We start from the raw sequence: 16,906 nt of genomic DNA on the forward strand, positions 1-16,906 counted from the left end.
GAACGAGGGTGATAGGGCAGAGGGTACATTTTTAGTGATAGTTGTGAATAATAAGCCTTAACGACTACTGTTTACTCTCAAAATCGGATAACAATTGAATTTGTAAGTGATTTTAAGGATATGTGGACTAACTTGACACAAAATGATAAATTAGATTGTAATTGAAATAAATAATGATAAAGTAAATACAAATCACACGAATTAAACAATCTTAGCCTTGGAAATTTAATCACCCTCGAATAAGATACGCTCCGATCTGTGCCAGGATACAGAAAAAATAAGAGCTTTAAAATAATAATGATATATAGCTTTGGAGTGCGTGTTACAATGTGTTCAATGACCCCCTTTATACATTAGAGGAGTCCTATTTTAGGTATAATTCTATAAAAGGTAAAAATCTCTTGATTTGATGATTGTCGGTGCCTTATTGATACGTGTCGAGATTCCCTCCGTAATATCCGACCGGTCACGGATATTTCGGTCTTCTGTTGGTTATGCTAACAATGTTTCTTCGAGCTCGATCGGGGCTAAGGTCGACTCCGGGATTACAGACTCACTGTTCTCGAAGGCAGGTGTTATGACCCCGGGTTCTAGCTCGGTGAGACTCGGGATCAATCTTCAGTCTTCGATTGTCATGTTCCTAACATGTCATGTCGTAGGTGAGCTTGATTTCGACCGTACACAGATAGTTCCCTCATTTTTTGGAGAGTAGACGACGAGAAACGACATGAACTTTCGATTCTTTCTTCAATATCACACGACAGAAACGACAAAACCGTTGAAATGTCTCGTTAGTCAAGTTTTAATGGCATTAAACGCTTGTCATTTGCTGGTCGGCCACTCCAAGATGCAAACCGTCGCTGAGAAACTATAAATACCTCTTCATTTGTTCATTCAAACTTTACATTCAAACCTTCTACCCTCGTTCCTAAGAAATTTCAATACTTCCAAGTACTTATATTCTGGTTACTTTGAGATCTTTCATAAGAACTCTCATTCGATTTTTTCTCAAACCACCGAGTGTACTCTTTTAACTTCCTCTTTTTCCTTCTTTCTTTTCTATAAAGAAATGGCGAAAACATCCAAAATTGTTCACCAAAAGAAACTCCTTCTACCTCGCGACCGGCTACTGAAGAGACCGCTTCACGTACTGCTGTCGAGGATCCAGCACCGGAACCTCCTATAAAAATGTTCATCCCAGGGGGATGCCCGGTCAATGCTGACTTTAAAGTCGAAAAGCCCTTCATCGTACCAGGTCGGTATGAGGAGGTCTCGAGGTACATCTGCTCGATCACCGAGGATATTCTTGTCACGCCCCGAACCTAGGAGCGAGACAAGCACCCGGTGCCTCACCTAACCTGGCGTACCAAATTGCGACCAAGGGACTCTGAACATATAATGTCATACTTTGGCCATGGGGCCACCTTGCAAGACAATTTGCGAAGCAAAATATAAAACTGAATGGAAACTAGCGCTAACTAAACATCAATATAAAGCTAGGCCGACAAGGCCGTCATAGCTACTACAGCTGACAAACCATCAAATATACATACCAGGCCTACAAACCCAACATACTGCACTAACCAACAGGATATGTCTACAAGCCTCTACTGATAGATGTATTGTGATCGGAACAGGGCCCCGACCTACCCATATTATATATATAAATACATACATAAGATGCACACAAAAACCTAGACCCGATAACTCCGAAGGATGTGGAGCTTACCGATCAGGCTAAACTCTGGAAACACCTACTGAGGAGGTCTACTCGTCTGTCTATCTGAACCTGCATGCATGAAATGCAGCGTCCCCGAAAAAGGGACGTCAATACGAAATAATGTACCGAGTATGTAAGGCAATAACATAATTGAAAATCGAAACTGAACTGATAATATAATAACTGGAAGTAACCGGGAGTCCAAGATGATCTGGAGATATACTTACCTGCTGATAGTGACTAAACTCCTTCAATATAGTAAGTAAAATAATTGTACGGCCTTATAAGGCTCGGTATATATAACTGCTCTGCCATAGTAGGCTCTCTCATAGGCGCTCGGCCATACTAGGCTATGTATCTCGACCATGCTGGGCTCGCTCATAGGCGCTCGGCCACAGTAGGCTCGGTATATAACTTTCCATCTGATCAGAGGTTGCCCAATAGGGGCCTGCCCATCGATTATAGCTCGATGGTAATGAAAATACTGTAATACTGTATATATAGGCTTGCTGCTCTCTTGACTGGAAGAAGACAATACTAAAATTGAATATAGAGTCTCGATAAGGAATAATATTGTAACTTATGAGACTAGAATAGTGTGAATAAATTCATGAATATGAACTTCTCTTTTTGTCTCATTACTAACACATGTAGGTACGAGATCATGCCAAAATGAAGGAAGGCTTAGTCTTAACATACCTTATCACAATCTTTCCAATTACCAAGTTGAACTCACCTCTTCGCACCTTAATCTACAAGAATGATAATAATACTATCGTTAAGTTATGAAAGTTACAACTATCGCACAACGAACGACAAACTTATTTTGTATTAAAACGGGCAGCATCTCCCCTATAATCCTTACTTCCTCCAAATTCAAGATAACACCAACAATACAAGAACAGAACAATGACAACATATATACATCATTTTCCAGCCCTATATACACCATCAAATACTACAAAATAGCCCAACACACCCCAATCTCTTCATACACAAAACGACCACCGTAGTAGTGTCAAACGACCCGAAAATGTTATGACGAACGACCAGCCAACCACCCTACATTTATATGGTGTTTCTACACCCCCTTCCTCCTCCAAAACTCCACAAAACAGTAGTAAAACACGCAGCCCAACAGCAACACAAAACAGTCCACAAAACAGTCCGCTACAAGTGAATAACTCGAACTCACGGCTTCCGATCACCGTCCCGTGAGTTCTTACAAGTATAGAACGACTTACCATGAATTTACAGAAGAAAAATTGGATGAAAGAGAGCAGTAAACGCACCTTATTTGTTGGATAACTCAGCTCTTATCTTGGTTCTTCAAACTCTAGGTTTTACCTCCAATTAGAACTTGAAAGGGAGAGAAAATCAATTAGGGTTTGTGGAAAATTTTTGGGAGGATTCTTTGTAGAGCTTATGTCTGGTTATTATGCTCTATTTTAAGTCTAATATATGAAGAAAATAGGCCCTTAAAAGGCCTCTTTGGACGACCCGAAATGGCCCATTTTTGGGCTTTCATTTAAGCAAGTAGGTGACACACCTACTTGTCACCTAGCAGCTTGCGCAGTATCGCACAAATGCCCATATCTTTCTACTCCAATGTCGTATTGACAAACAGTTTAATGTGTTGGAAAATATACTCATAGATCTTTAATTTGATGGGTGGAACACCCCATAACTCTAAGTATATTGGGAGAAAATCGCAGTTACATTTGACCCAAAGTTTCAGTAAAACTTATGAATGTAACTTGTGATGACTTTCATCGACTTTTGTTCCACAACTCGCTTGACTTCAAAACATAACACACGGATGTCATACGACTAATATAAATCATAACATAATCTCCTTATCATGTTAATCACCCTAGTCTCACCCCAAAGGTACATGTTATAACATTCCCAACTTGTCGACTTTCGACGAAACATTATTTTATTTAATTGCTTTAGCTTCTGAACTGTCCAACCCTCTTTGTACTTGTTGTTCATGATCTTCAATATTTGTAACCTCAGAGGTAACATGATTAACTTACTTTATATAATTTTAAATATTATCTCATTTTTGGTCCTACATTAGTTTGCTTACGACGCATTTTTACGTACAAAAATATAGGGTGAAACATCACTCCCCCCTTGGGAACATTCATCCTTGAATGTTTACTCTTAGAGACTTTGGAAAATTTTGCCAGAGTATCCTTCGTACACTAGGTTAAAACCAACCTGCACGCAGCCAGAAAACATACTATGCATGCCACACATGGCCAATCTTTATAAATAGCAGCAATTTGCCTCACCGACCGTAAATCATAAATATTGAAAGTGAAAAATAAAAGCTTACCTGATGACCTGCTAGCCTGAATAGAGCTGTGTTGTAGCATCCCATCTCGAGCCATATCTTTAGTTTGAAATAGGTGGGGGTATTTAGACTTCATTTCTCCCTCCGATTCCCACGTTATCTCTTCTACATTCTTGCTCCTCCATAAAACCTTCACGGAAGCTACCTCCTTATTTCGTAGCTTGCGGATTTGTCGGTCTAGGATGGCAACTGGAATTTCCTCGTATGACAAGTCCTCTGTAATCTGTACATCATCCGTGGGCACCACTCGGGTAGGATCGCCAATGCACTTCCGTAGCATAGATACGTGAAAAACCGGATGGACAGACTCCAATTCTGAGGGCAACTCTAACTCATAAGCTACTTGGCCCACTCTCCGAATGATCCTATAAGGCCCAATATACCGTGGGCTAAGCTTGCCTTTCTTGCCAAACCTCATCACGCCCTTCATAGGTGATACCTTTAAGAATACCCAGTCATTAATCCTGAACTCTAAGTCTCGTCGCCGCACGTCAGAATATGACTTCTGACGACTCTGAGCTATCAACAGTCGCTCCCGGATAAGCTTTACTTTCTCTATGGCCTGTTGAACCAGGTCTGGCCCATATAACCCAGATTCCCCAACATCAAACCACCCTATAGGAGATCTGCACTTACGCCCATACAAAGCCTCGTACGGAGCCATCTGAATACTGGAGTGGTAACTGTTATTATATGCAAACTCGACAAGAGGTAGATGTTCATCCCAACTTCTTTTAAAATCCAACACACATACTCGTAACATATCCTCGAGCGTCTGAATTGTGCGCTCGGCTTGTCCATCAGTCTGTGGATGAAAAGCTGTGCTAAGATTCACCTGAGTCCCTAGACCTCTCTGAAATGACCTCCAAAAATGTGCTGTAAACTGAGCCCCACGGTCAGATATAATAGAAACTGGTACTCCGTGTAGCCGCACTATCTCCTTAATATATAACTTTGCATAATCTTCTGCTGTATATGTAGATCTGACCGGTAGGAAGTGAGCTAATTTCGTGAGCCTATCGACTATCACCCATATGGAATTGAACTTACGATTAGAACGAGGTAAACCCATGATAAAGTCCATGTTTATCGCCTCCCATTTCCATGTCGGGATCTCTATAGTCTGCATTAGCCCTCCGGGCTTCTGGTGCTCTACCTTCACTTGCTGGCAACTAGTACATTGGGCGACAAACTCAGCAATGTTCTTCTTCATATCGTTCTACCAGTACACATCCTTAATGTCATGATACATCTTCGTCGATCCAGGATGGATGGAATACCATGAATAATGTGCCTCTGACATAATCCTGTCTCGTAGCCCTGCTACATCTGGAACATACAAACGACCCCTGTATCTGAGAACCCCATCTCCCTTGAGCTCTAACAGTGGCTTCTTCTGCTGCGGAACTCGCTCTCTCAACTCGACCAACTCTGGGTCCTCGTACTGCCTTTCCTTGACTTCAGCTATGAAGGATGATTTTGCAGTGTTTTGGAGTACAACTCCACCATCCTCAGAATCTACTAACCAAACCCCCAACGAAGCCAATTGATGAATCTCTCTAGCTAATTATCTTTTCTCGGGCTCTACATGTGCTAAGCTACCCATAGATCGGCGACTTAAGGCATCTGCTACAATATTAGCTTTCCCTGGATGGTAGAGAATGTTAATGTCGTAATCTTTCAATAACTCAAGCCATCGCCTCTGTCGCAAATTCAACTCTTTCTGCTTGAAGATATATTGTAGGCTTTTATGATCAGTAAATACATCAACATGAACACCATATAAATAATGCCGCCATATCTTAAGTGCATGGACAACCGCAGCTAACTCGAGGTCGTGGGTCGGATAATTCCTCTCGTGCTTCCTCAACTGCCTTGAAGCATACGCAATTACCTTCCCATGTTGCATCAGGACACATCCTAACCCGACACCTGATGCATCACAATACACGGCATAACCCTCTAGACCCTCTGGAAGTGTTAGAACTGGAGCTGAGGTCAACCTGTTCTTAAGCTCTTGGAAACTCCGCTCGCAAGCCTCTGTCCATTGAAACTTAGTTTCTTTCTGTGTCAACTTCGTCAATGGTGCCGAAAGGGAAGAAAAACCCTCTACGAACCTCCGATAGTATCCTGCTAAGCCTAGAAAGCTACGAACCTCTGTCGGAGTGGTAGGTCTAGGCCAAGATTTCACGGCCTCAATCTTCTGAGTGTCCACCTTTATCCCTTCATCTGATACAATATGCCCCAAGAATGCTACAGACTTCAACCAGAACTCACATTTAGAAAACTTAGCATACAACTTACGATCACGGAGGGTTTGGAGTACCGCTCGTAGGTGGTCCGCATGCTCATCCTCTGAACGGGAATAAACCAGAATATCATCAATAAATACTATCACGAACAGATCTAAAAATGGCCGGAATAGGCTATTCATCAAGTCCATAAATACAGCGGGTGCATTAGTCAACCCGAAGGACATGACAAGGAACTCGAAGTGGCCATATCGGGTCCTGAAGGCTGTTTTCGGAATATCTTTTTCCCGAACTCTGACCTGGTGGTACCCCGACCTCAAATCTATCTTTGAAAAGCATCTAGCCCCCTGCAACTGATCAAACAAGTCATCGATCCTTGGAAGTGGATACTTATTCTTAATAGTTACCTTGTTCAGCTGCCTATAATCGATACACATCCTCAGCGAGCCGTCTTTCTTCCGCACAAATAGTACTGGTGCACCCCAAGGTGAGGTACTGGGCCTGATGTAACCTTTCTCCAGCAAATCTTTTAACTGCTCCTTCAACTCCTTCAATTCGCCAGGTGCCATTCTATACGGAGGGACGGATATTGGTTGAGTTCCTAGAAGCAAATCGATGCTAAAATCAATCTCTCGCTCTGGAGGAATACCTGGAAGTTCATCTGGAAACACATCTGCATACTCTTTGACTACGGGAATAGACTGAAGTGTAGGTATCTCAGCATCTGCATCTCTAACTCGCACAATATGATAAATGCACCCTTTTGCGATCATTTTCATCGCCTTCAGATAGGAAATAAACCTACCTCTGGGTGTTGGTGTATTACCTACCCATTCAAGGACTGGCTCACCCAGAAAATGAAATCTGGCTGCCTTTGCTCGGTAATCAACTGTGGCATAGCAAGCTGCCAACCAGTTCATGCCCATGATAGCATCAAAATCTATCATCTCTAGCTCAACTAGGTCAGCTGAGGTCTGACGACTACAAATTGTCACCGTACAACCTCGGTAAACCCGTCTAGCAATAATCGATTCTCCGACCGGTGTAGATACCGCAAAAGGATCACTTAGTATTTCAGGCACTATACCAAACTTCCTCGCGACAAATGGGGTAATATACGATAAAGTAGATCCTGGGTCTATCAAAGCATAAGCATCGTGAGAGCAAATGGTTAATATACCTGTCACAACGTCTGGTGAAGACTCCTGGTCCTGTCGACCCGCTAAAGCATAGATACGGTTCTGATTACCACTTGAACTGGAACCTCTACCTCTGCCCCGACCTCTACCAGCCGAAGACTGAGACTCGCGCCCTGAAGGATGCACGGACATAGATGATCCTGTTGCTGAACTCGCTGGTTGTGCCATTCCCCCCGAATCTCTATTTGGGCAATCTCGCATCATATGCCCTGGACGCCCACATGTATAACAAGCATCAGAACCTGCTCGGCATTGGCCCAAGTGTCCTCTACCACAGATGTCACACCGTGGAGGAAATGACCATGTCTGCGCAGATCCTCGCTGTCGCTGCAAACCCGACGCCCATGAGCTCTCACCTGGTCCTGACTGAGTATAGCGGTCATACCTGTAACCCTGTAACTGAGGTGGCGGAGGCCTAGGTGGCCGTCCGAAGTACTGGGTCCTATAACTACCCTGATATTGCTCCTGAGACCTGGGAAATCTCATCCTCTTACGTTGCCCTTGCTCAGCCCTCTCTGTACCCTGCTGCCGACGCCTACCCCTTTCTATATTCTGGGCGAATGCCTGAATCCGGGAGATATCCATACTATCCTGCAATGCAGTGGTGGCACATGCCTCGGTTAACTCTGGGGCTAACCCTGCTATAAACCTGTGAATCCTGTCCCGCATAGTAGCAACTATGGATGGTGCATATCTGGCCAATGAGTCAAAACGGAGACTATACTCTCGAACACTCATATTACCCTGCTTAAGGGCTAGAAACTGATCGACTCGAGCCTATCGGATCTCCCGTGGTAAGTACTGGTCAAGGAAGGCATCTGAAAAATTCTCCCAAATAGCTGGAGGTGCATCACGTCCCCTGGACCTCTCCCATCCCTCATACCAAAGGATGGCTATATCTCGGAGTCGAAAAGCTGCTAGCTCAACTGCCTCTTTCTCCGTGGCATGCATAACACGAAAGATCCTGTGAAGCTGATCTATGAAATCCTGCGGGTCCTCCCTCTGATCTGTCCCCGTGAACTCTGGGGGACTCAAAGCAATAAACTCTCGGACCCTTGAACTCCCAGACCCCTCAGAAGTTCCTGCACTAGCTGATGCCCTAGCATGTTGCTGGGTAGCTACCAACTGTGTCAACAAATGCACCGCACTCCTTAAGTCCTGATCTGATGGAAGTGGAGGGGGAACTGGATGTGCGGTTTCCCTAGGAATCTCCGTAGTTGGTGGAGGAGCCGGTAATGGCTGAGTAGGGGTCTCACCTTGAGCCTCAGACTGGGCCCCATCTACTGGGGGTACCCTGCTGGTCCCCTCACCTACTGCTGTATCTCTCCTCTGGCTAGCCGTAGTCTTCCTAGTCACCGTCATCTGTGCATGCAAACACCAACACATAAGTTTAATTCAAATTTCCTATAACTCAGTTCTGTAGCACGATTTAGATTTCAAAGAAGGGTAACCAACTCCTAAATGCCCTGTAGTGCCCTGCTTATATAATGTGGTGCACAACACATCTATAAACAAGACCCTACTAGACATGGCTTGTAGACTCCCTAGGACAGAACTGCTCTGATACCAAGTTTGTCACGCCCCGAACCTAGGAGCGAGACAAGCACCCGGTGCCTCACCTAACCTGGCGTACCAAATTGCGACTAAGGGACTCTGAACATATAATGTCATACTTTGGCCATGGGGCCACCTTGCAAGACAATTTGCAAAGCAAAATATAAAACTGAATGGAAACTAGCGCTAACTAAACATCAATATAAAGCTAGGCTGACAAGGCCGTCATAGCTACTACAGCTGACAAACCATCAAATATACATACCAGGCCTACAAACCCAACATACTGCACTAACCAACAGGATATGTCTACAAGCCTCTACTGATAGATATATTATGATCGGAACAGGGCCCCGACCTACCCATATTATATATATAAATACATACATAAGATGCACACAAAAAACCTAGACCCGATAACTCCAAAAGATGTGGAGCTTATCGATCAGGCTAAACTCTGGAAACACCTACTGAGGAGGTCTACTCGTCTGTCTATCTGAACCTGCATGCATGAAATGCAGCGTCCCCGGAAAAGGGACGTCAGTACGAAATAATGTACCGAGTATGTAAGGCAATAACATAATTGAAAATCGAAACTGAACTGATAATATAATAACTGGAAGTAACCGGGAGTCCAAGATGATCTGGAGATATACTTACCTGCTGATAGTGACTAAACTCCTTCAATATAGTAAGTAAAATAATTGTACGGCCTTATAAGGCTCGGTATATATAACTGCTCTGCCATAGTAGGCTCTCTCATAGGCGCTCGGCCATACTAGGCTATGTATCTCGACCATGCTGGGCTCGCTCATAGGCGCTCGGCCACAGTAGGCTCGGTATATAACTTTCCATCTGATCAGAGGTTGCCCAATAGGGGCCTGCCCATCGATTATAGCTCGATGGTAATGAAAATACTGTAATACTGTATATATAAGCTTGCTGCTCTCTTGACTGGAAGAAGACAATACTAAAATTGAATATAGAGTCTCGATAAGGAATAATATTGTAACTTATGAGACTAGAATAGTGTGAATAAATTCATGAATATGAACTTCTCTTTTGTCTCATTACTAACACATGTAGCTACGAGATCATGCCAAAATGAAGGAAGGCTTAGCCTTAACATACCTTATCACAATCTTTCCAATCACCAAGTTGAACTCACCTCTTCGCACCTTAATCTACAAGAATGATAATAATACTATCGTTAAGTTACGAAAGTTACAACTATCGCACAACGAACGACAAACTTATTTTGTATTAAAACGGGCAGCATCTCCCCTATAATCCTTACTTCCTCCAAATTCAAGATAACACCAACAATACAAGAACAGAACAATGACAACATATATACATCATTTTCCAGCCCTATATACACCATCAAATACTACAAAACAGCCCAACACACCCTAATCTCTTCATACACAAAACGAACACTGTAGTAGTATCAAACGACCCGAAAATGTTATGACGAACGACCAGCCAACCACCCTACATTTATATGGTGTTTCTACACCCCCTTCCTCCTCCAAAAGTCCACAAAATAGTAGTAAAACATGCAGCCCAACAGCAACACAAAACAATCCACAAAACAGTCCGCTACAAGTGAATAACTCGAACTCACGGCTTCCGATCACCGTCCCGTGAGTTCTTACAAGTATAGAACGACTTACCATGAATTTACAGAATAAAAATTGGATGAAAGAGAGCAGTAAACTCACCTTATTTGTTGGATAACTCAGCTCTTATCTTGGTTCTTCAAACTCTAGGTTTTACCTCCAATTAGAACTTGAAAGGGAGAGAAAATCAATTAGGGTTTGTGGGAAATTTTGGGAGGATTCTTTGCAGAGCTTATGTCTGGTTATTATGCTCTATTTTAAGTCTAATATATGAAGAAAATAGGCCCTTAAAAGGCCTCTTTGGACGACCCGAAATGGCCCATTTTTGGGCTTTCATTTAAGCAAGTAGGTGACACGCCTACTTGTCACCTAGCAGCTTGCGCAGTATCGCACAAATGCCTATATATTTCTACTCCAATGTCGTATTGACAAACAGTTTAATGCGTTGGAAAATAGACTCATAGATCTTTAATTTGATGAGTGGAAAACCTCATAACTCTAAGTATATTGGGAGAAAATCGTAGTTACATTTGACCCAAAATTTCAGTAAAACTTATGAATGTAACTTGTGATGACTTTCATCGACTTTTGTTCCACAACTCGCTTGACTTCAAAACATAACACACGGATGTCATACGACTAATATAAATCATAACATAATCTCCTTATCATGTTAATCACCCTAGTCTCACCCCAAAGGTACATGTTATAACATTTCCAACTTGTCGACTTTCGACGAAACATTATTTTATTTAATTGCTTTAGCTTCTGAACTGTCCAACCCTATTTGTACTTGTTGTTCATGATCTTCAATATTTGTAACCTCATAGGTAACATGATTAACTTACTTTATATACTTTTAAATATTATCTCATTTTTGGTCCTACATTAGTTTACTTACGACGCATTTTTACGTACAAAAATATAGGGTGTAACAATTCTCTCCGAAGTCAAGAAGGATTGTAACTGGGCTGACAAACATGGGGTGGTTCCCGAACCTGACGAAGCCATCACCAACAATGTCGAGGAATTTTTAAGTGTTTACACTTATCCCTTCACGTTGGGCTCCTTGGACCCGATTATTGTTGACTTTTGCAAAATATACGAGGTAACCCTCAGTCAAATTCATCCTTCTTTCTTGAGGTTCGTAATCCTCATCCGCTTCTTTGTAAGAAAGATCGAAGGGTGACCTTTCACGATCGACCACCTTATGCGCTTATACAGTTCCCGACTCTACCGGGGGAGGGGGGGGAGGACTGATCAAGCTCGCCCATCGGGCTAGTAAAGACAAGTTCTCGAGTATCGATAAAGATAGGGATTGAGGTTGGCTAGGCTGTTTCATCCGAGTGAGGATCTCGGACTTGATCCCGGCCGAGCACATGCCATTCCTTGAGAAGTGGAACATGAAACGTAAGTATATAATTTTGCTTCCAAGGTTTTATTTATCGCCCTTTTTCTTCCTTCTTATTGGTGTTCTGTGATGGTGCAGCTGTTGCTCGGATCCTGAATGCAGTTCCTCGACTCAAGGAGTGGGTTGAGGGTATCGTATTGCAAAGGCCTTATTCCGAGCGCTCGTGGCGCGAGCTTTCAAAGGGCTGATGGGAGGCCCGTTCGCACGGTGAGATCTTTTCATAAGTGATATTTGGTTTCCCCTTTGCATGATTAAGTCCTTACTTGCTTTATTTCTTTTTACAGGTTTACCCAAAGATGTCGAAATGAGGCCCCCATGTGGTAGTGACGATTTCCCCACTGAGTCCCCTGCTCCGAAACAGGGTGAAGAGAAGAAGATAAAAAGGGCTTCGAGATCGGAGAAAAGAAACCAAAGAGGAGGATTATCCGTAAGCCAAAAGAAACCTCCAGCTCCCGAATACTTGATTTAGACTCCCTCTATCGGATCAGGGACGAGTCTGAAGAGGAGGGAATTTTAGTGGCCCGAGAGCTATTGGTCCCTGAAGAACGGGCATCAACCGAAGAGGGGACAATAGAGGCCAATCCTTCCTAAACTCAAGAGGTCGACGCATCAGTGAGGGTCAAGAACTCTCAAGACACCGGTCCTGCTCCACCCGGTGTCATCGATATAAAGGGATCGCCTTCGTTCACAGACTTAATGATCGGTGAAGCTAAAGCGGCAAAGGAGCGTTCAAATGAGGGGGTCCAAGGAGTGAACGATCCCCTCCAAAGCTTTTTTGATGGCATGGACTCTATTGCCACGGAGGATGTCACTAACTTGGGTGATTTGGAAGTACCAAGAAGAAGTCTTCCCTCGGGGACAGGTGGATCTAGCTCGAGACCGAGATTGGTCAACCGATTCCTTTCCCCGACCGTTGATCCCGGTCGGAAATGGTCGATCATTATCTCTGTTACAGAGGACGCCCGGGTCCTTTTCGCGCATGTTGGGGTAGCTAGTTACCTCCGGTGACTGCAGAAGACTAGTCAAAGATGAACGAGGTGGACTCTCCATGCTTGTTCAACGAAGCACAACATGCATTGAATCGGGTAAGGTGTTATCAAACCTTTTCATTTTTCAGCCTTGGTTACTTTAATGATCTTAACATTTTTCCTTGTATTCACAGGCCTCGGTTCTTCACCACGAGACCTTCCTCCGATATTGAGAAGAGCTGAGTCTTCTTGAGGCCGAAGCCAAAGAACTTACTGAGAAGAGAGATATGTAGAAACTTCTTAGTGAGCAATGCGGGGGGAGGTTAAGAGCCTCTAAGCTAAGCTGGAGGTGGCTCGAAAGGAGCATGCCAACTTGTTAGAGCAGGTAAAAATATTTGAGATTAGTGACGAAGAGCTAAGCTCGGTGACTAACGGTCAGAATCCGCAGGTCCAACAAAATATCGATCAAATCAATCAACTGCGAGCAGAGATGGATGCTGTCAAGGCCGAGATCGACGAATGGAGGGGCAGGATGGATCATCTGGCCTCAAAAAAAAGGCTGCTCGGGTGCAACTGACTTCGGCCGAGGTCCAACTTCGAGCAGCAAAGGAAAAGGTCGAGGTGCAGGAGAAAAAGGTTGAAGAGCTCCAGTCTCGGCTAAGTTCGGCTACCTATGATCAAAATATTATGGCCAAGGAACTTGAAAAGACCAAGTCAGCGGCCGCGGTGGTTAAAGCCGACGCCGACGAGATGGCGGTCAAATATAAGGTTGATGCCGAGGTGGCCCAGGACCGCTTGAAGGGCATTGTTGATTATGAGAAGCGGCAATCGCGAAGAGAGGCCCTCGAGAAGATTCATGCTCGGGGTTTCGATCTATCAGCCAAGAATGAAACCGCTAAGGGGATCGAGGCCGAGGCCGAGGCCAAGAAGTTGGCCTACCCCGAATAAGAAGAAGAAGAAGTAGTAGAAGAAGAAGAAGACTCTGAGGGTTCCGATGGACCCGGGGTGGAGAATACCAGGCTATTTAGACGCCTTTGTAAAAAACTCTCTGTTTTGTTTTTTGTATTTTTGTTAAGGCCATTGGCCTTTGTATAGATTGTATATAATATACAAGGCTTGTTTTTCCCTTCGATAGTTTAAGAATTTCGATTTTTTTTGCTTTATTCAATATGTTTTTGTCACGCCCCGAACTCAAGGAGCGCGACCGGCACTCAACTATAGCTGTCCAATGGGATGGGATGGGACGGGACGGGACAGAATTAACAGAACGGGACGGGACGATATTTAGCCGGGACGGTGGCGGAACGAGACGAAATGGGACGGGACAAACGGAATAAAACGGTAGGCCCATCTCGTCCCGCTAACAAACGGGACGAGACGGGACGGGACGGGTTCGCAGGCCTTAAGTGCCGTTTCAAAAAAATAATTATTTAAGAATTGAGTTTGGAAACCGCTATTCTTTTGACAATGACTAAGTTTTTAAAGTTTGCAACAGCTAGTTTTTTGAGTTATTTAATAAACTTAAAAATTAAACGGATATTAGGAAACTAAGTAAAGAATTATAAAATATTAAAACAAAAGACTTGTAATAAAATATTCTAATAATTATAAATTTATAATAGAGTTATAATTTATTTAATATAATTTCAAGCCATTAAGTAACTAAGTAAGAGTGTAAGACAATTCATAAAAATAATTTAACGCTTAAAGCCTTTTATTTTATTAATAGAACTTTTCAAATCTCACATACAAATATAATTCTTTTGAAGAGCACCTAATCTACGCAGCCACCTTCTAGGAAAGGTTCTGTTTAAACTAGGCCTCTTAGTAGCCAATTATAAATTATCATACTAATATTTGTAAGCTCCTATATAACTTCGTTGTAACTTATCTATAATTTCTTTCGGACATTGTTCTGGAATTGGCAATGTTGATTGATGTTCCATGAGTTCCATACCGTCATAGCTCCCGGTGCTAAGTATCTCATTGTATTCTTCTTCTTTCCTAGTTTCACCACTTGTTGTTTCCATAAATTTATATTTATCAAACATTGATCTAACATAAGAATATATGTTAGCTTCGCAGTCTTCGAGAGATGGTTGTTCATTTTCTTGAATTGCTAAATTCTCATAAATTTTACGAACAAGTCCATTTGCACCTCTTAATTTTAAAGATGTGTTAAGTATAGTAGAAATTAAATAAACTTGGGGAATAGGGAAACATACTTTTTAAATTTTGCAATCATTTCATTAATGGCCGGTGCATAAGTTGGATTAATTTTGCAATCATTTCATTAAGCTAGTTGCTGCAGTTGTGTTAGCATTTAGCAGAAGCATTATCTAAGGTTATAGTTAAAACTTTATCAATGAGTCCATAAAAATAAACAATTTGAAGAACAATAGTTGCAATATATGCTCCACTGTATTTTGAATCAACAAATTTATAACCAATAATACATTTTTGTATGTTCCAGTTATGATCAACCCAATGATATCTAACAGTTAAATAATCACAACCATTAGAACTACGACCTATATCAGATGTGATAGACACTTTACAATCTAAGTAAAACAATACACAACGAATATACTGAAAATATTCGGTTTGAAATTTAAAAACATCATTTCTAACCGCGGTCTTAGGAAAACCTTGAAAAGCAAGATTACAAGTTTCTTGTATATAATGCACAAAAAAAAAAGGACGCGGGACAGGCAGGACGGGACGGGACGGGACAGGATGAGACGGGATGGGACGGAACAGGCGGGACGGGACGGGACGGGACAAACGGGACGAAATGGCCATCCCGTCCCATCCCGTGTCCCATTTAACATGGGCCCATCCCGTTTAGAATTAAGTGGGACGGGACGGGACGGGATGGGATGGGACGGGACGGTCTTATCTCATTTCCTTGTTTTAGTTGTAGTTTGACAAAGAAACAGCAACTTTACTTCTGAAAAAACATGAACTGCTTGCATTTATTTGAATTCTGAAACAGAAAATGTAAAATTAAGAGTGTGACACATGACATCATTATAGGTTGGACCTCTATGCTTGTCCCTTGCTAACTGATATCACTACTTACCCTTTTGGTTTATATGTATTGTGGATGTGGATAGGCTGGTGAAGACGCTGATTATTCGACAATAACTAAAGTTCAACTGAAGGATATGTTTGCTGGAAAAACGGTAAAACAGTTTTAAAATCTTACTGATATTGGGAGCTTCTCTCTGTGTGTGTTGATTAACTTATGAATATTAAGAGATATTAACCTGGACAGTCTGCTCATCTTGTTAGAGGGTATGAAATGATTGACACATCTTTTGCGCGGTATTCAGATAAAGGCAATCAAGGAAACAAGCTTATCGGCGAATCAAGGCAAGAATGAGATGAAGAAGATGAGTTGGAATATAGAACATGACACAGGCAGTGAATATGCACCAATTAGAGGGGGTCCATTAGGCATGTCTAGTTTCGCAGTCGAGCTTGGTCCAATGGAAATACGGACTTTTGTTGTTATATTTTGAATAGAAATTTGCTTATTTTCTACCCAACAAGTTAAAAAGAACTGCTCCATGGAGCCACTAATAGTTCTTTTTAGTCAAATTTATTCATAATAATAAATTTGATGTCTGCCAAAGAAAGCAAATGCATAGTCAGGAGGAAAATATTTTTCACCTCCCGCTACTCATTGTACCACTCTGCCAATAAAGATAATCAAATGGATCATATCCTTAGACCTTGATTTCCTCTATATCAATTCTACAGCGTTCTCTTTTGTCAATTAACTCTTTATAGATTTATTTTCCAACAAGAAATAC

The 16,906-nt window shown here is 42.3% G+C and overlaps 1 long non-coding RNA gene across 1 annotated transcript; it reads left to right on the plus strand.

Moving 5' to 3' along the window:
- The first annotated feature begins 16,017 nt into the window (after positions 1-16,017).
- Positions 16,018-16,753, plus strand: LOC138906455 (uncharacterized). The gene is made up of 2 exons (XR_011413853.1): positions 16,018-16,273; positions 16,424-16,753. It is a non-coding gene; the product is annotated as an uncharacterized lncRNA (long non-coding RNA).
- Positions 16,754-16,906: the final 153 nt, after the last annotated feature.

The sequence above is a fragment of the Nicotiana tomentosiformis genome, chromosome 2, assembly GCF_000390325.3.
Source record: "Nicotiana tomentosiformis chromosome 2, ASM39032v3, whole genome shotgun sequence".
NCBI classification, from domain to species: domain Eukaryota; kingdom Viridiplantae; phylum Streptophyta; class Magnoliopsida; order Solanales; family Solanaceae; genus Nicotiana; species Nicotiana tomentosiformis.